At 35.2% G+C, this 25,970-nt stretch overlaps 1 protein-coding gene and 1 long non-coding RNA gene across 8 annotated transcripts in view; one reads left to right on the forward strand and one right to left on the reverse strand.

The window, feature by feature from the left end:
* The window catches only part of DLGAP1 (DLG associated protein 1), an 867,925-nt gene that overhangs the window by 112,536 nt on the left and 729,419 nt on the right, over positions 1–25,970 (forward strand). For all 7 annotated transcript variants that reach the window (XM_072734994.1, XM_072734998.1, XM_072734996.1 and 4 more), the window contains exon 2: positions 6,004–6,160. The gene's annotated coding sequence lies outside the window, so the exon portion shown is untranslated. The remainder of the gene's footprint in view (positions 1–6,003; positions 6,161–25,970) is intronic.
* The window catches only part of LOC140595219 (uncharacterized), a 165,757-nt gene continuing 154,774 nt past the window's right edge, over positions 14,988–25,970 (reverse strand). Inside the window, exon 3 of the long non-coding RNA XR_011996736.1 lies at positions 14,988–15,176. This is a non-coding gene — a long non-coding RNA (uncharacterized lncRNA). The remainder of the gene's footprint in view (positions 15,177–25,970) is intronic.

Below are 25,970 nucleotides of genomic sequence, written 5' to 3' on the forward strand. Positions count from 1 at the left end.
TCCTTTTGCTAGTATTTTCAGTACACTAGTGAATAATGAGATACTATGCATCCTCCTCCTATTTCAGATCTGAGTAGAAATGCTTCTAGGGGTACCTGGGTGGCTCAGTCTGTTAAGCATTAACTCTTGGTTTCAGCTCAAGTCATGATTTTGGAGGTCGTGGGGTTGAGTCCTGCATAGGGCTCTGTGATCACGGGAGAGTCTTGTCTTGAGTTTGTTTCTCTCCCTCTCCTTCTGTCCCTCCCCCCAGTGCTTATGAGTATGCTGGTGCATGCCCACACACTCTCTCTCTCCTCCCCTGTCTTTCTTTAAAATAAATATTTTTTTAAGTCTTCTAGAACCTTCTCATTAAGTAAGAAACTGGTTTTTAGGACTGAAGAGTATAAATATTTTTCATATAAGTGTTCTCTCTTATTTTCTTGAGTGTTTATTATAATGAGGGAATGTTGAAATTTCATTAAAACATGTATGCACCTAAGAATGGTGTATGATATTGAGAGATTTGAACCAATCTTGCATTTCTGGAATAAATCACACTTGGTTGTGTGCATTATTTTCTTAATGTGATGCTGTATTCTGCTGACTCAAATTTTATTTAATGCCTTGTGTTTCTATATGCATAGATAGGATTGCTCTGTGAATTTCTTTTCATAAAATTTCTTTTTTTTTTTTGAACACAGTTTTTAGTTTAAGTGTCAACATTATAGTGGCTTAATAACAAGTTTTCTTTTACTTTGAATTTATAGTATGTTGGAACTATGGGGACAATTTCATAGTGTTGGTCTTTGTATATTTTTTGTATATTTGGTCTCTGTATATTTTTTGTTTTTTGGTTTTCAACTGTGATACTGTCTGGCCTGGTTGTTTGATGAGATTGATCCTTAATAGCTTTCTCTTTCTTCTATGGAAATTGATCTCTTTAAACTTTCCATCTTTGAGGGGTCAATTTTGGTAGTATGTATTTCCCTGGAAAACTGTCCTTTTTAATCTAGATTTTAAAACTTAAAGTTTTTTTTTTTTTATAAGCCTAGATGTCCGTACAGTAGTCCCTTATTTATTTATTTATTGCCTTTTTTTCAGTAGTTAATTCCTTCTTGTCATTCCTTAATTTTTATAGGTTTGCCTTTTCTTGACCCCCCCCGCCCTGTCAAAGTAGCCCTGTATATTTTGTAAAAGTTTTTTGAAAGAATATTAATTCCTTAATTAGGTTACTCTTTTCTCATACTTTCATGATTAATTTATGCTTTTATGCTTTGGTCTCTACTTTTTCCCGTTTCTATTGATTAGATTGATTGACTTTTTTTTTTTTTTAATTTTTTATTTATTTATTTATGATAGTCACAGAGAGAGAGAGAGAGGCAGAGACATAGGCAGAGGGAAAAGCAGGCCCCATGCACCGGGAGCCCGATGTGGGATTCGATCCCGGGTCTCCAGGATCGCGCCCTGGGCCAAAGGCAGGCACCAAACCGCTGCGCCACCCAGGGATCCCGATTGATTGACTTTTGAGCTAGAAACTTAAGTTTTTCATTTCTTCTAATGAAAATACTTCATCTACAGGGAAAACAAAAACAAAAACTAAAACTAAAACAAAAAAAACATGATCCCATTATATCATGGCAGACTTTTTTTGTGGAAAATAACCAACTGATTCTAAATTTTATGTGGAAAAGAGATAAGAATAACCAAGATGATCTAAAAGAACAAAATCAGGAGATATGAATAACCAGATATCAAGACTATAATATTAGAGTTATTATAATCAGTTGGTATTGCCACAAGGATGGACAGATATCATTGTGTAGGGCCAGAAGGAAGGTAACACAAAGATGGACTCAATATTTGTGACAAAAATTAAACTGCAGAGCATTAGGGAAAAGACTGTATGAATTAGTGGTTTATACATATGAGGAAAAATAATTCTTCATCTCTAACTTACACCATTCACAAAAGCCAATTTCAGATGGAGCATAAATCTACATATAAAAGATAAACAATAAAACTGTATAAGTAAACACAAGAGAATAATTCCATGACCTTGGACTGAGCAAATCTTTCCTAAAGAAGAGATTTAAAAAAACACTAACTTTAAAAAACAAATTATAAATGTAACTTAAAAGATTCTACTCTAGTTACTCTAGTCCACTAAAAGAGTGAAATAAACCACCGCCGAAGAAAATATTTACTGTAACTATTATACATGATGTTATATATACATATAATATATATAAAATAAAGGACTCCTTTCCAGAATATTTAAAACTGCACAACTAAAATAACTTTAAAGTGGGCAACCAACCTATTAAAAAAATGATAAATTTTGCACTGGAACTTCATAACAGGGAATATCCACATAGTCAATAAACAATTTAAAAAACTTCAGAAGTCATTAGGGAAATTCTAATTGGAACCACAGGGTAATGCCATGATATGTCCCCTAGAATCACTAAAATGAAAAAGACTGAAAATGCCAAGTATTGGTGATGATGTAAAGCATGGTAGTTTTATATACATTGGGATAATAAATATCTCACACATACACACCCCCAAACATGTATGCAGGACTGGCTGAAAAACAGTTGAATTGGTCTCATCTACAGCTAATTTGCTAGAAATTTGATATTTTTTTGAAGAGGATTTGTAGGAGAAATTTCTTTGGCTTTTCATTCTCTCCAAAGCCAAAGGTTGATAGAGGTGATGAGAAAGCACCAGAGGCTTGGAATATTGGATGACTTCTTTATATAATGATCAAAGTTTATTCCCTAAGTCAACAATGAAGAATGCCTGTGATGGTGGTAGATGGCAAGAATTGGCAAAATATTATAGAGCTCAAGACAGGAACGTTAGAGACTGGAGTCATTGAAAGGCACCAATGTTGGAGATGTGGGATGTTTCTGACTCAGGAGAAGCTGCAATGAAAGAAGAGTCCTCACAAGAGAACATCGCAAGGATTCCAAGTCATCAATCCCAGCAGTTGTCAAATGAATGGTGGCAATTGGGGAAGAGAGGAGGGACAAAAAGGGGCATGGTGTGGCAGGGGTGGGGTGGGGTGGAGAGTTAGGGTTGGAAGTCCGGCTGCTATAGGTTGGTTGGGCTGGTTGAGCTTTGAAAGGAGACCTCTTCCAGACGCACAGGACTCAGAGTTACCAAGCCTCTCTCGCAGGTATGAAATAGCAACCGCAGATGAGGGTAGTGACAAACCTGGAAGAGGCTCTGCAGGTGAGCATAAGGAACAGGAAGATCCATTAGACAGTTGCATCTCTAACTAGGCAAAGGGTGTACCAAGATAATTGAAAGAAGAAAAAAACATGTGATAACAGAAATGGGCAAACATTTTCATCATCACCATCACAAAAAGTAAGTTAAAATCAAAGTCAACCATAAATTTAATTTTCTTTGTCTGCCAAATATGAAAAACTTAAAAATACAACCAGGGACAGCAATAAAAACAAACTGATTGTCATTCTTTGTCACGACTAGCACTGATATCCTATTCTAAGAAGACAGCCTGTCAATGTACATCAAGATCTTAAACATGTTGATTTAGCGATTCTACTTCTGAAAGTGAAGCCAGTGGTGACGTATGTTGATTTGGAATGCAGATGCTGGAGTTAGGCTATCTGGATTCAGGCTGCAGATGTCTGTCATTTCCAAGCCCCGTGGAATCAAGCAAGTTACTGAGGTTCCTTGTGCCTCAGTGTGCTCATCAATAAGATGAGATTAATTATAGTTCCTACATTATCAGGGTATTGGGAGGATTATTTGAAGTAAAGCAGTTAAAATAACATGCCGGGCAAATGCTAAGCACCACATGAGACCTTGTTACTATTTTAAGTCTACAACTGCTCATCAAAGATTCTAATCAGAAATCAGATCTTGTTAGATTTTAGAAAAGAACATGAGATAAATAGGCTATATTACATAATGGCCTTCCTGTCCCTGGGGTGTACTGGGGTAGAACCCCGTAGTTAAACCCATTCATAATTTCACGGTGAATCATCACAATATTCGTGTTGAGCCTTTTAATTAATAAGTGGCTTCATATCAGTTCAGATCAGATCAGATTTTCCTACCAAATGAGAAACAAGAAAATCCTTAAGAGAATTTTTGGAGTTTGATGTTGTCATAGGAATCATAGATCTGCATTCCGTAGTTTAAAAAAGTGAAGTTTTACATAAAATGTGTCATGCATTATTTTTTAAAACACTTATTTATTTATTTTAGAGAGCATGTGCCTGTGTGTACACAGGGTGGGGATGAGAAGCAGAGGGAAAGAATCTCAAGCAGATTCCCCACTGAGCATGAAGCTAGATGCCGGATTTAGTCTCACAACTCCTAGATCATGACCTAAGATGAAATCAGAGTCAGACGCTCAACCCCTTGAGCCACCCAGGTGCCGCTATCCTGGATTATTTAATAAAATGTTTACAAACTTTTAAAACTGAACTTCTTGTTCTAATATTAAGTAAACAGAATATAGTGTTGCTATATATCTAGGAAAAATCTCACCATAAAAATAATAGTCTGTAAAAGATAGTATATTATTAACAATGGCTATGATGATGTGGTGGGAATATGATTAAATATTTTTTTTCTGTTGGCAGATTTTTATTAAAGATACTATTATAATGAAAATCTATCAAATTGACTTCAGAACACGACTTTACTTGTTCTATAAATTTGACTAGTAATTTGAACAAGTTGTGTTTTGTCAGTTTTTTCCATGGTAGTCAATGTCAGTATAAATCAATCTTTCATGATATAGAGTTAAATAGAAAAACTTCTTTGAGGGGTGCCTGGCTGGCTCTATTAGCTAAGTATCCAACTCTTGGTTTCAGCTCAGAACATGATCTCAGGGTCCTGAGATCGAGTTCCACACTCAGCAAAAGTCTGGTTGGGATTCTCTCCGTTTCCCTCTCCCTCCCCTTCTGCCCTTTTCCCCACTTGAACACACATTCTCTTTCTCTCTCTAAAATAAATAAAATCTTTAAAAAAAATAAAAATTTCTTTGAATGTTCTAATGTGTTTCATGGTTGAATTTCACTGAGTAATTTCGGTTGCACTCATTCTGTCTCCTAAAACTGAATGTAAGTAGGGACATCTGGGTGACTCAGCAGTTGAACGTCTGCCTTTGGCCCAGGGCATGATCCCGGGGATCCAGGATCAAGTCCTACATCGGGCTCCCCGCAGGGAGCCTGCTTCTCCCTCTGCCTGTGTCTCTGCCTCTCTCTGTGTGTCTCCCGTGAATAAATAAATAAAATCTTAAAAAAATCCTGAATGTAAGTAAACTTAGGGCAACTTTATAAAAAATAGTATATTTTAACATGAGATAATATGAAACCAATAGTAAGAGTTAAATTTTATGTTTGCTGTTTGCTATGGATAGCATCAAAATACTCAAAGTCAGCCCTCCAGCATGAGAGTTCAGAAGTAGCAAAGAATTTGGAGATCAGACAGACATGGTTTTAAGTTCCAATTATACTGATTTCTTGTCGTCTACATATGATAAATTACTAACTCCCCAAATCTTGGTTTCCTTATTTGCAAAACAGATTTAATAACATGTCATCTGAAGATGAAGTGAGATAATTTCTATAAAGTACCACCTACTGCTCTATATTATGTGCTCAGTTAATGGGTGTTCTGTTTTCCTTTCACCAGGAAAAGGAAAAAAAAGGTGGGGGGGTAGGAAGAGATAAAACAACTAACTTTTACTGAGCCACCATTAAGAGCACTGGTATTAACATGTCTTTTTCACAGTCCTCTGCAGAGGGTGTCCATAGCTTGCCCAAGAGGCAGGTGGGTTGCTGAGGGGTTGACCTGAAGTCTCGACATTGGACGCAGAGCCCACATTCTCATTGACTAGATTAGCCTGCCAATGAACTATTGGTTAAAAGATAAGATGAGGCTGTTACTCATTTGGTTTAACATGTGTATGTTAACCAAGTAACTACGAAACTCTGTTAACAAATCTGTGCTTGTTTTCTGTTTCCCCGTGTATTTCAGCACTTTGTGAATGGTGCTCCGGAGCACTTTCAGTGATTACTACTCATACCTCTTCCTGGGAAACTGTTGAAAGGACCAGCAAACATCTGGTTTACTCAGATATAATCTCAGATTAATGGAATTGTGGAACAGATTACACTCGTCTCACTAAGATCGGGTAAGAGTTTCAAAATACATTTACTCTTTGCAGATATCTGACATCATGACCTGCTCAGGAATATTTCTGCCTTCTTATAAATTGGAAAGTTATAACTTAAGAGACATATGTTGGATGGGAAAAATTAGGCTACCACAAAGAGGCATTGGTATATGGATTGAAATGTTTATTATTAGCTTAGCATATGCTGATGTATTTAAAGATATTTTTATTACTTATGTAAAGTATAGGGACTTAACATTTAATACAACGGGAGTTTCATGACAAGCATTCTTCTTGTAAAATAATACTACAATACAATTTTATGAAACCTGTAATTGCTACAATCTACATTCTTCTTATTGCTGTAAAATTACTGTAAAATGGAGAGGCTATCCCCTTGAAATGGGTTATGATGAAAATGGACCTATTGTGATTATCTGTATGCAGATCCTCCCCTAACTGTGAGTTTCCCTTACCTGTACTTCAAATGCATGTACATTTGCTTCTGTATATCTTTCCCTCAATGTCAAAATTTTCTGCTCCAATATATTAAATTGCCAGTCACACCAGTTGCGATTAATTAGCAAAACAGAACTGGAATTGAAGAAAGACAATGACATTTAATCAGACGGAAGAATTGTAGCAGTTACTCCAGGCAGTCCTGGGGAGGAGGGGTGATGAATTAAATGAGCAAAGGTGACATGCCATCTCTTAGACGTATACTCCAGTCCAGTAGCTGCCAAGAAGACACAAGCTAAGCAATGAAATGGTGCTTTGGCCATGACATGAATTTATCTTGGGCAGATAGATGTTGAGAAATACAGGTCATCCAAAGGTTTTGCTTCTTGAGCATACAAGTATTCTGCATCTCAAATACCTGAGATTCCAGGTCAGTCAGTACCTCTTAGACATAAATGGAAAGATACAGAATATTTAGATGGAGGACTAGATCTCTTGGAACGTATATTCACATTTAACCTGTAACAATTTTTCAAATATCTTACACATAATGTAGGGAAGGGGTATTCTGAAAGTTTTGTATTGAACAAAGCCTGATAAATGAAAACTGGGGAGACTGAAAGCATGTAAATGCTCTAGATCATTAGCACTGTGGCTGAGAATGTGAACTTTAGGAACAGATTGATATCTGTGTTTTGGACTCTGACTGGGCCACCTTCTGGCCGTGACTTCCCAAGTACTTGTGAAAATTAAAAGAGCTAATTAACAAAGAGTGCCTAGTACTGGACTTAAACATTAAGTGTTTCAATAAATGACTTAAGTGATCATGCAAACATTTATAAGAGCTTTTGTAGATTCACTAGTCCTGGATTTTAATACTATTGTCTCTGAGGACTTAATTTTTTCATATGTAATTTCTACCTAGTCAACCATAGGAAGACAATATATTTTTCAAGAGTAGAAATTTAAAAAAATCTGGCATGTATTGTATTTCTGAAGGTCACTGATATTTTAAACTCTGATTTCAAATCTGCTGCTTTGTAGCATCTTCATATTGGGTCAATTACCCTGTTTCCAAATCTTTTCATGTTTGAGATGTGAACAATAGAATATCTATCTACAATAATTTTTTGTGAATAATAAATAAGATCTAGTGTATGACAGGGAAACACCCAATGCATGTGAGCTATTACTAATACTACTACTGTTATTATTGTAATTATTCTTCTTAAATACATTCTTACCTACCTCTGGTGTGATTGCTGCTGTTTGTAATTGGCAGAACTTGAAGCAGGATGTTCTACAGAATTTTTAATAAAATATTAATATATGCAAATTTTCAGGTCACGGTTTAAATCTTGAACAGGATTCATTATGTTCATCACTTTATAACCACAAAATATATAAATTTAGTTTAAATGCAAATCTCATTTCATGATATTACTAAATTACCTCCAAGAACAACCACTTATAAAATTCCCAAACTTGATTCTTTCCAGAGGAAACTACATAACTTCTATTTTAAATTGCTTCACATTATGATGATTCCTAATATTAGAGTTCAGCCATTTCATTCATAACTTTTTACTCTTAAAACTGCTGACCTAACCTATGAAATCTGTGGCATTATAAAACACTAGGTAATCAGGATACCATGACTTTCTACTACCACTCCAACTAAACTTCTAACTTGACGTGCAGTCTTATCTCCAGGGTATGTATAGAGTGCTTAGAACTGGATTCTATAATCTAATCTTTTTTTCCATAATCCAATCTTAATGCTCAATTCTGACTCAGATTATATTCACTATAGTACACTATTATGACCAGTGAGATTTAGGCAGTGGAAAACTATGGCTCTCTGTCTCTTGTGGAGGTCTGATACTGACCATGGAAAAACATATACTAGGATTGATGATGATGTTCTTTATAAATTGTTGAAGACAAGAAAATGAAAATTTATTTAGATTTTTTATCCATTTGATTATCCTCATTTTTTGTTTTTTTTTTCCCAAGATGTTTTGAAATAAGTTAATTGTATGAGCAAGCAAGAATAAAAAAATAAATCTTTCAATATACATATAAAGATTTATGGCATATATAGGATTAACCAATAAAATAAATTGTTAATAGATCTAATCTACTTAATTAACCTTTTTATATGATCTGAATTTAAGCCAAATTTTTTATAAGATCAGTATAATTAAATAATTTTACTGAAGCATTTACAATTATGTATATTATAAGGTCTTTCAGAGAGCGCAACAAGGCAATATTAGACCATTAGAACAAATTTTGTAACTTTTTTTACTAGCCATGTATAGTACTTAGAAAAATAAAATAAAAGTACTTATGTAATTTTATAAAAGTTAGAAACTATGAGTGAAAAGAAAGCAAAAGATTGAAACCATTTAGCCTTAGTGGTATAAAATATTTCTTCAGTATTTAAAACATAAGATCTTTGAGGGTGTCCAAATATTTAACATATTTTTCTATTTATAATCCTTGAACATAATCCTGTATAGTGCAAAAATATAAATAACAAACCTGGAAATCACATTGCCAGTCATTAGAATCCAAGCATTATCAAGTTGGGGGACTCTGCGTTAGGTGACCTCAGTATTACTAGAAATAAGTACTCAGGGTTACTGGAAACACTCCGTCACAGTAGGTAATCAGAGGAGACTATGGCTTTTGGAATGTTGTGCATTATCAGATATTTAATATTGTGGCTTTTTAAAATCTATGGACTGGGGAAGGGAAGAATTATTTAGTCTTTACCACATGCCAAAAATTTTACTCAAATTCTAGAGATGATCTTTTGAGAATAGTCCAGGTATTCCCTGTTTTATTTGTGGATAAAATGAAGATCAAGGAATTAAGTAACCTGCTCAAAGTCATACCTCCAAGAAATGCACAGAGGCACGGTTGGAGTGGGCATAGAGGCTAATCTATATCCTTTTAAATTCAAACCACTTCCTGGTCACCTGGATGGCTCAGCAGTTGAGCGATTGCCTTCAGCTCAGGGAGTGATCCTGGAGTCTGCTTCTCCCTCTGCATATGTCTTGGCCTCTCTCTCTCTCTCTCTCTCTCGGTCTCTTATAAATAAATAGATAAATAAATAATCTTTAAAAACAAAACAAAACAAAACAAATAAAAAAAAACTACCTTCTACTACTATCACGTTTTCTACTTTACTCTTCTATTGAAGAGGAAAAAGTTGCTTTCAAAGTTAGGACCAAAATATGTTTTTTGTTTTTTGTTTTTGTCTGACAGAAATATACAATGTCAAGAACATCAACCCGATTTTTTAAAAGTTTCTAGATTGTTTATCCTCTTTTTCATATAGTTTCTTAGGACTGTTTCGATTCTTGGGCAGGAGTAGAACCCAGGGTTAGATTTGTAGAATGGTGAAAGCATTAGGGAAACTTCAGGTATTTGATTACATATATCTAATGTATTCCAGGACAGTTCCTGAGAAGAAAATTCTATTCTCCAGTGCTCTGAAGGGAACTAAACACTTGGTTGGTATTGGTGGTTAATAGAAATCTAAAGCCAACTTTAATTGCTATGACGTTTCATTAAGTCAATACCTAATCATATTTGGTATTGTTTACTGCAGTGTTCAATGATAACACAGTTGTCTTGTTTAAGTTGTTTGGGAAATCTGCAGAGACAAAAATCTCTTTGTCCTTATGATATTTTTTGTTTTTCAAAGTGTATAATACATTATTTGTACTTAGTGTGCATTTTTATTTATTTTTATTTTATTTCTACTTTATAAGAAAACTGATACTTCTCTTTATTCACATTCTCCATATGTTATTTGCATATCCTCATCCTGAAAATATATGGGTAATAGCAGTAATTCATAATTCTTGATACCAATTGACAGGAAAGAGCATATGTGTGATTAGGAAATATAATTTATAAGAAGCATCCCTTTCTCCCTATAAGCTGTATTTCTTGACTATAGTTGTGGACTTGTCCATTTCTCCATTTGGTCCTAACAAATTTTGCTTCTTGTATTATTAGGCCCTGTTGGTATGTATAGACCTACTAAAGATTGTTAGGGCCTCTTGGTGAATTGATCTCTTTATTATTATGAAATATCTCTATTATCCCTGGTTATATTCCTTGTTCTAAAATTTTATTTGACTTTAATGAAACTATTCTAGCTTTCTTTTTATGAGTACTCACATGATATATGAAATTCCCATCTTTTTACTTTTAATGTTTTACACTTTAAATATTTCCACATGATTGTGCTTTTTCCAGTCCTCCATTAATACACCCCCATTCCCCTGACTTTATGTGTCAGTGAATAGAATACCATACACTCAGTTGCTCAGAATAGAGAGCAGGGAAATAGCTCAGTTCCTCTTTAATCTGTCAAATATATCCTTTTTAAAAAAAGATTTTGTTTATTTATTCATGAGAGACACAGAGCAGCAGAAACATAGGCAGAGGGAGAAGCAGGCTCCCCAAGGGGAGCCTGATGTGGGTCTGGACCCCAGAACCCTGGGATCACGACCTGAGCCAAAGACAGAAGCTCAACCACTGAGCCAGCCAGGCGCCCTGTCAAACATATCCTAATGATTCTCAAACAAATACCACACATTCATCCGCTTTTCTCCATATCTATAGCATAAACCTAAGGTCAAAATCTTCACTACTTTACAGTTCCTGACTTCTTCCCTAGCTCTTACCCCTGCCTACCTTCACTCCATTGTCTATGCAGCAGCAAGGGTAATTTTAGCATACATTATATCTTCAATCCATAAAGTGTATAAACCCCGCAGTCTCTCCCATTGCACTTAGAATGAACTCTGAACTCTTTTCAGAACCTAGAGGTCCTGCATGACTGATGTCCTAACTCCCCTTCTAAATTCATCTCTCCGTGTGGACCATCCTGGTTTGGTTCCCCCTGCTCCATTTCTTGATTCTATGAAGCTTTTTTTTTTTTTTTTTTTCCTGTTTGGGACCTCAGCTGTTGCATCTCCCTGGAATAAATTCACCTCAGTCATTTGCACTGTTAGCATTTAAACTGAGACCTCATGCATGCAAAAGAGATATCTCTTCATTAATTCATCCTTTCAACAAATATTGGCTCAGTGCATGCTAGATACCAGACACTGAGCTCCATGCTGAGAATAAATTGGTAAGTCTAAAGATGTTTGGTCTTTGCACTCAAGGAGTTTACAAATCCATGAAGAAGACTGACATCATTCAATGCAAGTGCAAATATTCCCTGACAGGAGTTCCATAAACTGAGCATAGCTCTATGAAACCCATAGTAAAACTGAAATAGACTGAAGTTATAAATAGGCTTCCTTGCAGAGTTCTTTGACCGTGATCTGAAGGGGGGAGTAAGAGTGAAATGACACTTTATAAATTCGGTAGAGGTAAAGACACATTAATTGAAATTTTAGCTCATATACGGAACTGAAAACAAGATACATTATGATTATTTTGATTAGACACATCATGATTAGTAATTAGTTACAACAATCCTCAGTTTGGCATAATCTGATCCTATATCTAAAAGCAAAATGATGGGTTTATTATTTCAAATAGAGAACAATGATATTTTGTACACCATGAGATAGAAAAGCTAAGAAAAGAGTAATGGCAAGCTTTAAAAAATGAACTTCTGATTCCTTTTTGTAAACTTAATAATAAAAACCAATTTACATGACATGACTGTAGAGATTATTTTAATGAAAATAAATGCTTATATTTCCAGAAACACATTTCTTAGGCCTCATTCAAATGTTTCAACCCAATTAAACTCTTCTTTTGACCTGACCTTAAATCTAGAGTCATAATGGACCAATATAAGGGACAGGAACATCAGAGCATTTTGGATTTTTTTCTAGGTCTGTCACCTCAAATGGCCTGGGTTGAAGATAAAGCTAGTAATCTAATTAGAGATATGATGTTTCATGTGGTCTGTCAAATTGACTGAAGTGTAAGAATTTGCTCTTAAGTCCCATTTTCCATCTGTCCTTCCAGCTGTGCTGAATTAATATTCTCATCTTTCTGCTTACCTGTATTTACCTAAGTTTTATTTTTATTTTTTAAAGATGAGTTTAAAACTAAAGTTCCTCAGCTTCTCCCCACTTTATAATAAAGTTTCTCTGCTGGCAAATTCTGGTAATCTAAGCTTAGTAATATTTAGCCATGTTACCCTGCTTTCCTCTGAAATTGTTCTAAAAGCCACATTACTTTCCCATCATGTATCAGTTAACCCTTGATGTTTAATAAACCACCTCAAATCTAATGGCTGAATGCAACAACCATTTGTGTAACTCAAAATTCTACTGGTTTGAGTGAGGTTCAGTTGATGTGTGAGGTTAGCTCATGGATTTGAGATCAGTTTGAGAGTTAGCTGGGAGCTGCTAGTCCTGGAAGGCCTCACTAACAGATCTGGCAGTTGGCTATTGATTTAGATCATGTGCTTTTCATCTCTAGCAGGTTGAGCTATGCCTATTCTCATGGATATCAGGTATTAAAAGTATCTGGAGGGAAAGTTCCAGTGGTAGGCATTCTTCAAGACTCTGCTCACATCACTTAGGCTAATGTTGCATTGGCCAAAGCAACTGACTTTTGGATGAGACAATCTGTAACGTCACTCTTAGCACCGGGAAGGAAAGAATTTGTGGTCATCTTTATAATTGACCACATCCTCAGATTAAACAACAAACAAAAAAAAAATCATGTCCTTTGAATCCCTAAATCAATGCCACCCATTTATGAGAAGCTCAAAATAATTTCTAACTGAATACATAAGCTGTCAGAGATGAAGATATGAAATTCACTTAAGTATCAATTGAAATTTTTGGTGTTAGCACATTAATGCCATTTTCATACAAGTTGATCAGAAGAAATAAGATAACACAAGTTCTTGATTGAGCATCTTGAAACCTGTGGATTTCTTTTGATTTCTGGGCCTCATTTGTTGCTGCAAAAGTGCCACCCTGCCCCCATTACTGTGTTAATGTATGTGGCCAAAGAGTTCTGCTGTGATGATATGATGACAGAGAGCTTCTTCTTCTTTTTTTTTTTTTTTTTTGCAAAAAGGCCATAACCTGAGTTCAGAGATGTTTCTTTATAGTATCAGGTCATTGTGTTGAACTTCAAATTGCATTCTACAAAGGATCAACTCTGTAGGACTACAAATTGCAAGGGAGTGCAGAGGTTTTCCATTTCCTTAGGGCAGGATGGGAAGAGGTATGAAAGCACAGCAATCACAACCATTAGTATACCATTTCTCACTTTCACATCTGCCTCTGAGTCAGGCTTTTAAGAATGCTTTTTAAAAAGGCATATTCCTTTGAGTTTTCACTTCATCTAAATTATGGGAAATTTGCAGTAGTCCTAGTGATACTCCAAGTCTTTGGGAAAAATCAAAGGACCAATAAAAAATTCCATGAGGAATTTTAAAAGCTCAGTAGTGTTTGGCTTTGAACAATAATTAAAAATTGAACACAAATTATATATTTCATGCAATAGATGGATTGAGGTTCTAATACTATTAAAAATAAATTGGTTTTGAATGAAATGAGTGAATGGGGCCAAAAAGTGCAAACTTCCAATTAAAATAAGTCATGGGGATATAATAGAGATATAATGTATAGCATGGTAGCTATGTTTAATCATATTCTGCTGCATATTTGAAAGTTACTAAGAGAATAGATCTTAAAAGTTCCCATCACAAGAAAGTTAATTTGCCCTGAAGTATTTAACAAAATCCATAACAAACTTGAAGCAAATACAAAGCAACTTCTTCATCCTGAAAAATAGCATTCACAGAAAACTTGTGGTTGACATTAGATTTAACACTGGAAAATACTTTCTCCCTAATATCAGAAACAAGGCATAGATGTCTATTCTTACTTTTACTCAATATTTTACTTGGCATCCTTGGTAGTGCAATAAAACGGGGGGAAAAAAAAGCATGAGACTGAAAAGGAAGTGAAACTGTTTTAATTAGATGATTCAATGTTATTTGTAGAAACCTCTAGAAATGTGAAAGAAAAAACAAAACTAGCAAATTTTCAGAAAAAAACAAAAATATATTTCTCTATACTAATGAACAATTCGAAATTGAAATTTAAAAAACAATATAATTTATAATAGCATTAAAAAGTCAATACTTGAAAATAAATTGAGCACAGTATAGTCAGTGTTTATAGGCTGAAAACTATAAAACATAACTAGGAATTTTTAAAAGAAGTAAATGCAGAGGTGATCTCTGTTCATAGATTAGAAAACCTAATATTTTACTATTCCAAAGTGATCCATGTAGTTTCAATGTAATCAGGGAGGAAATTCCATAAAACATCTTTGTAGATTGACCAAGTGATTCTTTTTTTTTTTTTAATTTTTATTTATTTATGATAGTCACACACACACAGAGAGAGAGAGGCAGAGACACAGGCAGAGGGAGAAGCAGGCTCCATGCACCGGGAGCCCGACGTGGGATTCGATCCCGGGTCTCCAGGATTGCGCCCTGGGCCAAAGGCAGGCGCCAAACCGCTGCGCCACCCAGGGATCCCATGACCAAGTGATTCTAAAATGAAAAGAGATAAAGAAAAAGAATAATTAAAACAACTTTTAAAGAAAAAGTGAAAAGCTTATACTATTTGATTCCAATTCTTACCATATATATATATATATACTACATTTGAAAATTATAATACAATAATCAAGACAGTGTCATGTTCAAGTAAATATATTTATGTAGATCAATGAAAAAAAAATAGGAAGTCCATGAATATGGTGAATTGACTTTTGAAAAAGGAACCAAAGTAATTTGATACAGAAATGCTGCTTTTTTCAGCAAATGATGCTGGGAGAATTGTACATCTGTATGGAAAAAAATAAACCCTACTCATTACATCACCAGTGAAGAAAACAAATTCAAACTAGATCATAGACACATAAATTATAAACTATAACATGTAAAAGAAAGCAAAGATTATTTTCGTGACTTTAGGTGAGGCAAAAAGCACTGGTCGTAAAAGGAAAATGATAAATTGGACTTTTTAAAATTAAAATATATTGCTCTTCATAATATACTACTTAGAAAATTAAAAGATAAGCCACAGACTGAGAAAACATTTGTAAAACAGGTGATAAAAATTTTGTGCTTAGTAAATATAAGGACTCAACAATTTAACCTGATTATTTGACTAGGCATTTCACCATAGACTATATAAGGAGTGGCAAATGAGCTCATGAGTAGAGGCTCAACATCATTAAATGCATGTAAATGAAAATCACAAGTGAAATCACACCCGGGAGAATGAATAAAAAGAAAGCCTGATAACACATGCTGGAAAGGATGTAGAGCAACAGGAAATCTCATACGTTGTGAGTAGAAATGCAGAGTGGTGCAGCTACTTTGCGAAACAATTTCATACCAAGTAAAGCAAGCACTTTCCTTGTGGCTCAGGACCCCAGTAGTAGGTATCTCTCCAAAATAAATGAAAACACCAGTTTATGCAAAGACGTGGTCTCAAATGTTCTTGGAAGCTTTATAAGAAAAACTGGGAATACCAAGTGTCCATCAACTGGTGGATAAATAAACTGTAGAATAGGGCTAGGGGAACAAATTATTAATTCATGCAAGTTGGATATGTCTCAACATCATTTTCAAAGTGAAAGAAGCCAAACACAAAACTTTGCATACTGTGTGATTCTACAGATAGAAAATTCTGGGAAAAGCAAGTTACAGGGACAGAAAGCAAAATAGTGGTTTTAGCAACTAGGAGTAGGGTGAGAGTGTCAACTACCATGGGCACAAGGGAACTTTCTGGGGATGGAAAGAATATTCTATATCCTGGCCTAAGTGGTGTTTCTACAATGGCATATAATTGACAAACACTAAATTGTATATGATTTTATTGTATGTGGCTTGTATTTAAATTAAGCACAGAAATATTTGATTTTCTACAGAGACCATAAGGATGATTCATATTTATATTCTTGAGTAATTTCTATTACTAGACTTATAGATTGAATAAAAAATTCTGGAATTTTAAAGTTTTTCATTACTTAAAACTTTGAAGAGTGCAAAACACTGGACAAAATAGAATTACCAAGAAACATTGGGCTTCCTGCATAAAATGCTTTTATAAAAATAAAAATAATTTCATAAAAATTATTTGAGAGTACATTTAATTCCCTACCACCTCCTCATTTTATTACATAATACCTAGAATTAAGAGATGTCCTAACTAGTAAAATATAGAATGTTTTTTTAAGAGTTTTTGAATTCTCATTACTATTTCCAATTATTTGACTGACTTATTTTAATATTTTTCCCAGATGACCTATTGTTCTGCTCTGGCTTTTCTTGGAGTGCTCAAAAGCTGTGTTCCATGTTCAAATGGATGCTATTAATTTTGGAAATCATTAGTGTTTCTTTCTTAGAGTCTGATTTTAAAATGAATGTGATCTGCAGGATGGGAGCTATTTAAGTTGGAAGTTGCTAGAGATAAACCCTTACTATCATACAGAAAAGCACCCTTGCTGTTATTCACCATAACGGAAAGGTCACTGACAAATCAACCCTGTCCCCAGACTTGAAGCTGCTGAGTGTTTTGTCATAGTTGTTTCTCATAAGTATGTAATATTCCTAATGACTAAAGAGATTGGCCCTGTGCAAATTACTTTCACCAACTTATGTTAATAGTCATCTTATATAAGCTTACAGCAACTAGAACTGCTGACAATATGAATAATCAGTTCTGCCTTTTGAAAATGATTTTTGTATTTATCTACGTAGTCCTCAAATGAGAAAAAGGCATTGATGACGTCGCCTTTTAAAATTTTTCTTTTATGAATGATGACAAAGTTAATAACCATGTTTTTCAGTTGTATTAAGTGCTGTTTGTTCAAAAATAGCTACTTTTCCATCCTGAAGTTCTGGAATTAAAAGTGTTATAAAGGTCATTTTAATGTTAGCACTCAGAAAGACTTCATTAAATTTCATGGTATGAAATAGATGCAAGAAGAGGAATTGTCTTGGCAATTTTCACTTCTTTTAAACAACATCTGAGAATCATCAGTTATTTCTGTCATTAGTCTTCTATTTCAATCCTATGTGTTTGTTATTATGCAGTAGTAGTGCATGTGTGTGTGTGTAAAATTTAATTAGGGTTTCCACCACAGATTTTATTTTTCTTAAGGCTTGGAAAGGGCAACTTTAATTCATTATAAAGGAGGGCAACAATGAATTAAGATCATAGCTGTTGATGGTGTTTACAGGAGAGCAAATGGAGGGGACTTAGACTCATTGATTAGGAAGTCCCACACTTGACAGATCTCCTGCTGGCATTATGTGTTTGCCTCCTACTCTGTTTTGCTACTGCTTTGGCTAAGAAGAGAGTCAGAATGTACTGTGGGGGTGTGTTCAAGAGAACAAAAGAATTATAAGATTCTCCAGACTATGACAGAATATATCATTTATTGGACTATCATAAAAGAACACATATATTTGATTCAAACAAACTTATAAAAAGTAGGTCCAGTTTAGCTGTTCCACTTGAATGCATCTAGAAAGAAAAGGAGTTCATCAAACAGGCATCTTCTTCCATATTTGGAGTTGTTATGGTCACTTCCCCTAGCCCACCAGCTAAAATGACGCTAAGCAGCGCTAAAATCGTGGGAGGGACAAACACTGGAAATATGATCAATAAGTTTCTCACTGCTTCACTGTTTCTCAACTGCCTCTTTTCAAAGTATGCTGTGTTGAAGGGGGGAAATGCCCCTAGAGCTTTCTGCTGTGCTCTATTTTGAAAGTGTTTCTTCCGGAATTGAATTAATACATGATAATGAAATTCTTACCGGGCAATCTTAATGGCAAAGGCAAAATAGAAGGGAGAAGAGACCAGGGATGGGTCAGGTTCCCTCTGGGGAGTCACATGTTAAGACCTGCTCAGGAGTGGATCGATTGTCCTCAGAATCGGAGGGTAAGAAGGTAAAGATGTAAGTGGATGAGTGCGAAGTGCTGAAAGTTCCTCCAGCTGCTGCCAAGCTCTGTTTCTAAAGTTCAAATGTCATTTTCCTACTTGGAAACTTTCAGGGGCTACTGTCTACAGTATGGAAATCAGATGGGGATTTAAGGGCAAAAATGACCAGGCAATCTCCTCTCTTAATCAACTTGTTCTCCTTCTCCTTTTAGACCTATCCCTTGAAATGCTGCACCCTGAGTGCACCCAAGTAGATTTGAGCCTTTCCAAAATATCTTTCCTTACCATGTGTTCCTGTTGATTTCTATCAAAACCTTCAGACTTAGTTAAAATAGTTCCACCTTTCTATAATACTCTATGATAGCTACCTATAAGGGGAAAATTAATTTTTCCTCCTGGTACCATTGTGTTTAATAAAACATGCACCGATAGTACGGATTGTTTCATGTGCTAGGTTTATTTGTTTTTAGTTTCCAAACAGAACAGTGCACTACTTTGTCTTTTTAGTCTTTACATTCTTAACATTGTCATGTAGCAGAATTAGATATTCACCAAATGTTTAAATGTTATGTCACGGTATCCCTGGGTGGCTCCGCTGTTAAGCATCTTCCGGCTCAGGGTGTGATTCTAGAGTCCCAGGATCAAGTCCTACATCGGGCTCCTTGCATGGAGCCTGCTTTTCCTTCTGTCTGTCTCTGCCTCTCTCTGTGTGTGTCTCTCATAATAAATAAATAAAATATTTAAAAATAAATAAATAAATGTGATAACACAGAAGAAAATAATTTGAGACGATACAGTACCATGTTCAGCTATATAGTACCATTTTCTCATAAGCAGAGACCTATTCCTTTTAAAAACACAGAAAAGCAGTGAGTGCTATGTAATGTAAAACACTTACTGTTATTTGCTGCTCCACAGATGATGAATTTAGAAATTTAAACTTTTATAACAGAGGCAACTGTTAGTAAAACAAGCAGAGGCTAGGAATTTGTTGAAAAACAAACCAAAAAGACTCTTAGATATATCTTGGTGAAAAATTTTATATTGATCAGAAGCTCTGTAAAGTACTTTGGATATTGATAATAAATATAAGATACTTTAAGACCTAAATATAAGGGATTGTAGTATAATGTCCTTATTTAGGTAGGTAAATACACTGAGGGTTTTAAAATTATTATTATTGAAATGTGGTGGCTTAAGATGGTTATTCTTAATGAACTTGCAAATTGAAAATATCATTTTTGAAAAACAAAGAAAAGAGACCTTGCTCTTCCTGGTTTTCTTTGCCCCAAGATAGAACTCTAGTATCTTCAAGAAAACCTTTGTGAGTATATTCTACTGATATTCTTGGAAAGCAACTGCACTAAGTGAAGACTCTCATTAAGAGTTGGCTTAATGCATTGTTTTAAATTTTGCCTGCCCTTGAATCAGGCTTGATTTTAATGTGTTAATGATGTTCAGATTTCCCCTTGTCATTCACACAATGCAGTTTTATGGTTCAACAGTTCGCATCTTAGTAACTCTTACTCTTCGTAAAGATTTGGAAATTTTGCTGTGTGAACCACTAGAAATGACCTGAATTTTCCTTCAAATGAAGAATGGCAAAACCATAAGAGAGATGTTGCTCTAATGATGTATGGAATAAAAAGAATCCTGGGAGGTATCTGAGCCATTTGCCATGTCAGGATGCTATGATAGGTCTTCTTTTTAACTAGGTCTTTCCTTTTTAGTACCACTTTCTCATAAGCAGAGTCCTATTCCTTCAAAAAGATGACTTTTAGTTCTTTTTATATATTTTAGTCACTATTCTGTATGTTCCTAACTGCAACAGCTGTTAAAGTTTGTGTTTGATCATTTGTGGGATCAAGTGGAATTACTCTTCAGCTCTTTCCCCTCCATCCTATATCTGTACTTGAGACTCTAGAGGGGAAAAAAAAGATACTTTAAAGGAAACAAAATCATGGATGAATAGGGAGTATTCAACTCACTTTGGGAGAGCTTGTTAACTTGCCGATTTTTTGGTATTCGTCAGTAGAGTGAAAGAATTATTCATGAAATACTGACCTTGGAGCCTTGGAAAACATATTTTCCCTCCAGTCCTTTTGATCTCAACTTCAGGGGCATAAGATAGAGAAGAAATAGACTCCTTTATTGTTAGAGTATGTAGGAAACTTCGTGGAGTACATTTTCAAAGATAATTACAGGCCATGGTATCTTAAAAAATATACTACTGCTTTAAAATGAGTGCCATATATCTATTTCTATGTGATGCCATGGTTGGGCATGGCCTGCCCAGTGTTATTAGAGCAGAGGAAGCATGGTGCTAAGTCCAGCCCAGTGAACAGAATCTGTGATTCAGAAAAGATGGTACCCACTGAAGACTGTGAAGAAGGTGAATGTGTCAGTAACATAGGGTCCAACAGCAAGTAATGAATGGGTAGCAGGTGGTAGAGCAGAGCAGCAAGGAATCTCAGGTCCATAGTATGACTATGGCCACGTGTATGAAACAGAAAAGCGTGAGGACTTATCTTTATTTTTTATGCTCTGTCAAATTTTGTATAGAAACAGTAAAACCTGGCTAGACTTCAAAATAGGCAAGTGCCATCTCCACTTTGGGTTTTCCATGTCTCAGGTATGTCAGTGTGGGCCTGGCTGGTAGGCTTGGGTGCAGGACATGCAGTGAGACCAGTGGGGTAGGAGAGGGATTGATAGTAGGAAATGCCCCCACCCCCACTGGAATCTTTAGTTCCACCAAATCCTTGGAAGGGGGTGGTGGCAATAAACAAGACCCTTGTCCTAAATAAACTGGAAGCTCAGCAGGGATGTGGGCGTGGGGAGAAAGTCATGGATTGAATGACCAGATGGTGGCACAGGGTAACCAACAGGGCTTAGAAAAAGTCGATCTTGATCATTTCCTCTTAACTGGGGCACAGAGTAGAGCCAGAACTTGATAAATGTTCAGCTTCAGTGCCTTAAATCCTTCCTGACATAGTCAGGATGTGGCTGCAGCCATGCAGAGGGAGCGGTGGCAGAGGACAGGGCACAGGACAGAGGCTAACACTGTTCATCAGTGGGCTCCATCATTGTTGTCTTTTGTGCTTGGAGATCCTTCTGCTAATCATGGTGCTCCTTGGCACAGTCGTAGCGGGGGAGAGAAGTGCAGTTTCTAGGATATCCCCGAGGAGGTCTAGGTCAGAGTGGCACTTGAAGCAGGGTTGCTACTTATATCTATGCCCCCCCAGCCCCGTCTTATCCCTGTCTTCCCCATCCACCCTGTAATAGCACTTTACTATAGGAAGGGAGTAGAGGCCAGAGGCACTGCTTTTCTCTATCATAAACCTATGCATAGTAAATAGAACTTGAGGTATTTTTATATCCAATATAGAGTTTAAATACTACATAGTTATTTGTTATGATACCCATGTGAGATTGTGTTACTCTTATTGCTCTGAGCATACTACACTATATAATGCAGAGACAAATAAACATTGGCTGCCCAAACTTGATGAAAAACATATAGATGAGAATATCAATATGATGGATTCATTTGAGCACAGGAAATGTGCTTCTTCTGATTTCCCTTTAATCAATCATATTTTCAACTAGTAAAAGAATAAATCCTAGATAGCAATGAAAGAAGATTTAAAAATTTTTTTCTTGTATCAGTTCTTCGACATTTTTCCTTCTATTTGTCTGCCATAGAATAACATATAGTACGGTTATTGGTAATATATTCAGTAGTGATAGATCCCAATCATTCCATGAGCTGCATAGCCCTTCACATATGAAATATTATCACTTCAGCCATTTATTCAATCAATATTTATCAATTAGTTACCATGTGCCTAATATTGTGCTGCTTCACTCATTCTTACTTCAGAGTACAAAAATCATGATGATCTATCGTGTAAATATTAGAGATGATGTGAATACTTACGAAGTATGTTCACAAGCTTTGTGCATTTTTATTCCTTTTTCTTTAATATCTGGTACCTGGGCTGAATTCAGTTTATCAGTTTAACTTTGAAAATCACTTTATTTTAAAATTAATTGATTGTCAGGTTGATTTAAAAGGTATAATTAAAATTAATTTGGTAATTATAAGCATAATAAATAGCATTCAAAGCATATTATCTAAGAGATTATAAATTTTCCTTTGTCTACTTCAACGAGGAATTTGAGGAAATGTACTATTGTAAAGTACCTGTAAAAAAAGATTTATTAAAAGCTCATTAAGAGGAGAAAGAGAGAATTGCCAGGTACCAGGGATGTTTGCTGGGGCAAGTAAGCATTTAATTCATTGTTAAATGTTCAGAAAGTAACATGGTAGTCTGTAGGGTCTATATTATTAAAAATATATAGTTAACAAAAGCAGTAAGAACATATATCGAATTTACCTTATGCCAGGAACTACTGTAAGCACTTCATATATGTAATATAACTACATTCTTGCTACTACCCCCATCTTCCAGATGAGGAAATTGAAATTAAGTGACTTGTCTATCCTAAAAGGGACAGGATTAGGAGGCTACCCTAATGGTTTGATTCCAGGTTTAGGGCTCATACACCCTCCTTCAAATTATTAAGTTAATGCTTCTGCTAGGGATAATATTTTAACATCATGGAAAATGCATTTTAGTTTAATTTAATTCCCTAAATTTAATTTTTAGGAAAAAATACAATATAGTTCTTCAGATAAATGTTTCCTACATTGTCCCTCTATAGACCATGAAGGAAGAACAATGTTTTCAGTTCTTGAAATCAGTACATTTTCTTTATTTCTATAAACATTGGTTCTTTTGTTATTTGTTGCCAACTAGCCTTTCACGTTTGATTTTTTTTTTCTCTTGACTATACTCCTTTGTTACATCCTACTAAAATAATTGGCTACATTTTATGTCCTAATCACTCTGAAGCTCTGTTTTGTGGATGTCCTCATTTACACATTTGAGAAACATTAATGGTGGTGTTTGTTTGATCCAGATACTGGGCTAGGTGCTGGAGAAACAATGGGAAGTAAGACCAACAAACCTGGTTCTTGGCCTTAATGAAGCTTTTATTTTAGAGGGCAACACATACTGTAAATCACTATTATATAATTAATAATTCCATTACATTTCTAGAAATCTTATGAGCTTGAAAAGCCAGGCAAGTTTATGTAGTAGGAAATTTGGGAAGCCTTCTTTGAGGAAGTAATAATTTGAGTTGAGAAATAATACACATTTAGAAGCTGGCTTCTGAAACTTCTATCTCGATCTCTGGCCCCATGGTAGGGGAGGATGGTTCTCCATCTGGGCTCCAGACATTCCTCTCCTCAACAACATTTCTCTAAAAGACCCAACTTGGTCCATCATGGAGGTCTTGTTGAGTACCGCTCCTGGCAAAGTTCTGATCACTTCTTTGTTTTCACTTCCTTTACTGCCTGTCCCTGGAGCATTTTTAAGTACTAACCTTTGGTGAAGTTCAACTTGTTATCTGTTCTTTTTCAATTTATTATAATGGTAAATGCCATCAATTCAGGAGCCCACCTCCTGGCTGCCTGTCTTCTTGCTCTCAGAGCTCCCAAATGATTCCATCTCTTTCAGTTCAGAGGAAAGCCTGATGAATTTCTTACCAGAGTAAGAAATTTCTATCCAGTCTGTTTGCAGAAGAGAAACAATTACCATCTTGGGCTGTTGAATGATGAATCTAGTTTTTTTACAGTTGAAAGTTTCTCTAACAAGAATAAGATTGTACAATCAGTTTTAAGTAACAAAAATATCCTTGACTGACCAGGATGAACTTCCCTCCTCTTCCTGCCTGGCTGACTTCTCCTTTGTCAAGTCAGCTTTCTCAAAGATGCCTGCCCGGGTCATCTTCTTCAGTGTTCCAGCTTATATCAGCTCTCAAGGCGCCCAGTACTTTCTATCAACTAACCCAGCCTATGTTTTTTTCTTTATTCCAGAGCACACATCACTTTCCAATCTACTAGAGAAGTTACATTCATTCATTACATCTATTGTTTGTTGTCTGTCTTCTGATACTAGAGTGTAAGCTCCATGTGAAGGTTGTTTTATTCTACTGATGTATGCCAAGTACCGTGAACATTGCAATCAACAAATATTCAATGGATGAGTGAATACAATGTACAGAAAACATAATAAGCATAATTCTTCAGCTGAAGAATAAGTGGGTCATTTTAAAATAACTTTTAGTAGTCTAGGAAAGAAGTGAAGAAAAATGGAAAAGCAAGGTTTAAATGGTTTGTGTGTACATGTACAGGCATGCATGCTGTCCAGTTAATACCAAGATGTTACTATGGAGATTTAGTTAATAAATTATTATTTTTCCTAAGCAAGTTTTCAAAGGGTATTATTATACTTTTAAAGCATTTATATTTACTCATAATTTTTTTAAATGGCAAAATTCTGTATATTGGTGCAGACTTTATTATAAAAGTAAGTATGAGATTAGTAATAAAAAGTATTGAAATAAAACTGACAGATAAATCTCAGACTATAAATACTACAAATAAGTTGAATAGTTTTTTCAGGAATTTTATAATTTAACTCTATTTTTCAAAATTGAAGTACCTCCTCATTTATTGTAGGATAAAACTTGCTATAGGTTGTAGTGGTTAAGACCCTACAGTCTGGAATCAATATGTTCAAATCCTAGATTAGCATCTTCTTTAGTTGTTAAATACTGAACAGATTTTAAAATGTCTTGATTTTTTTGTACAAAGAATAAGTACAAAAGATACTTTACTGAGTAGCCTTTAGAAAAAAAAATTAATGAAATAATTGGCATTGGATCTAGAGAAAACCATATACATGATTCAAATGTAGAACTAAGTACCAGTCGTACACTGCTAAGAATGTTCAAGAAAATTCTAAACGATACACCAATGGCCTATAATTTCTCGTGTTGGAATCAATATAGAAATCTCAAGAAGAAAATAAACAGAACTTGATTCTAATATAGCCCCTAGACTATTCTAAGGATTTGTTACAAAAAGACATTAAGAACCTAGCATTAATATTTCACAAATGTTGTTCATACATATTGTATTCAGTGCTATAGATAGAAATTGCAAAGACATCCCTGGCCTTTTGGGCTTATTATCTAAATAAAGCAGACAGAAGTGAACCAACCACTATAATTATCCCAGTGGGCACTCCAAAAAAGTGTGGCTGATGTGTAAATTAGGAGGTTTTATGAATTAGAGGCTAAAAAGATTTTGCCTTTGTCAAAGTTTAGCTGTGTGCAATAAAATGCTGAATAGTTCTGCTCAAGTTAGTACCCTGGAGCACTGATACAGATGGATTTTACTCAAAGGGAGAACACTTCCTTATTAAATAGGATGCTTGGGCCTGATGCAATGGAATTATACTTTGACTAATACCTAG

This window comes from Vulpes vulpes, chromosome 13, assembly GCF_048418805.1.
Source record: "Vulpes vulpes isolate BD-2025 chromosome 13, VulVul3, whole genome shotgun sequence".
In the NCBI taxonomy this organism is placed as follows: domain Eukaryota; kingdom Metazoa; phylum Chordata; class Mammalia; order Carnivora; family Canidae; genus Vulpes; species Vulpes vulpes.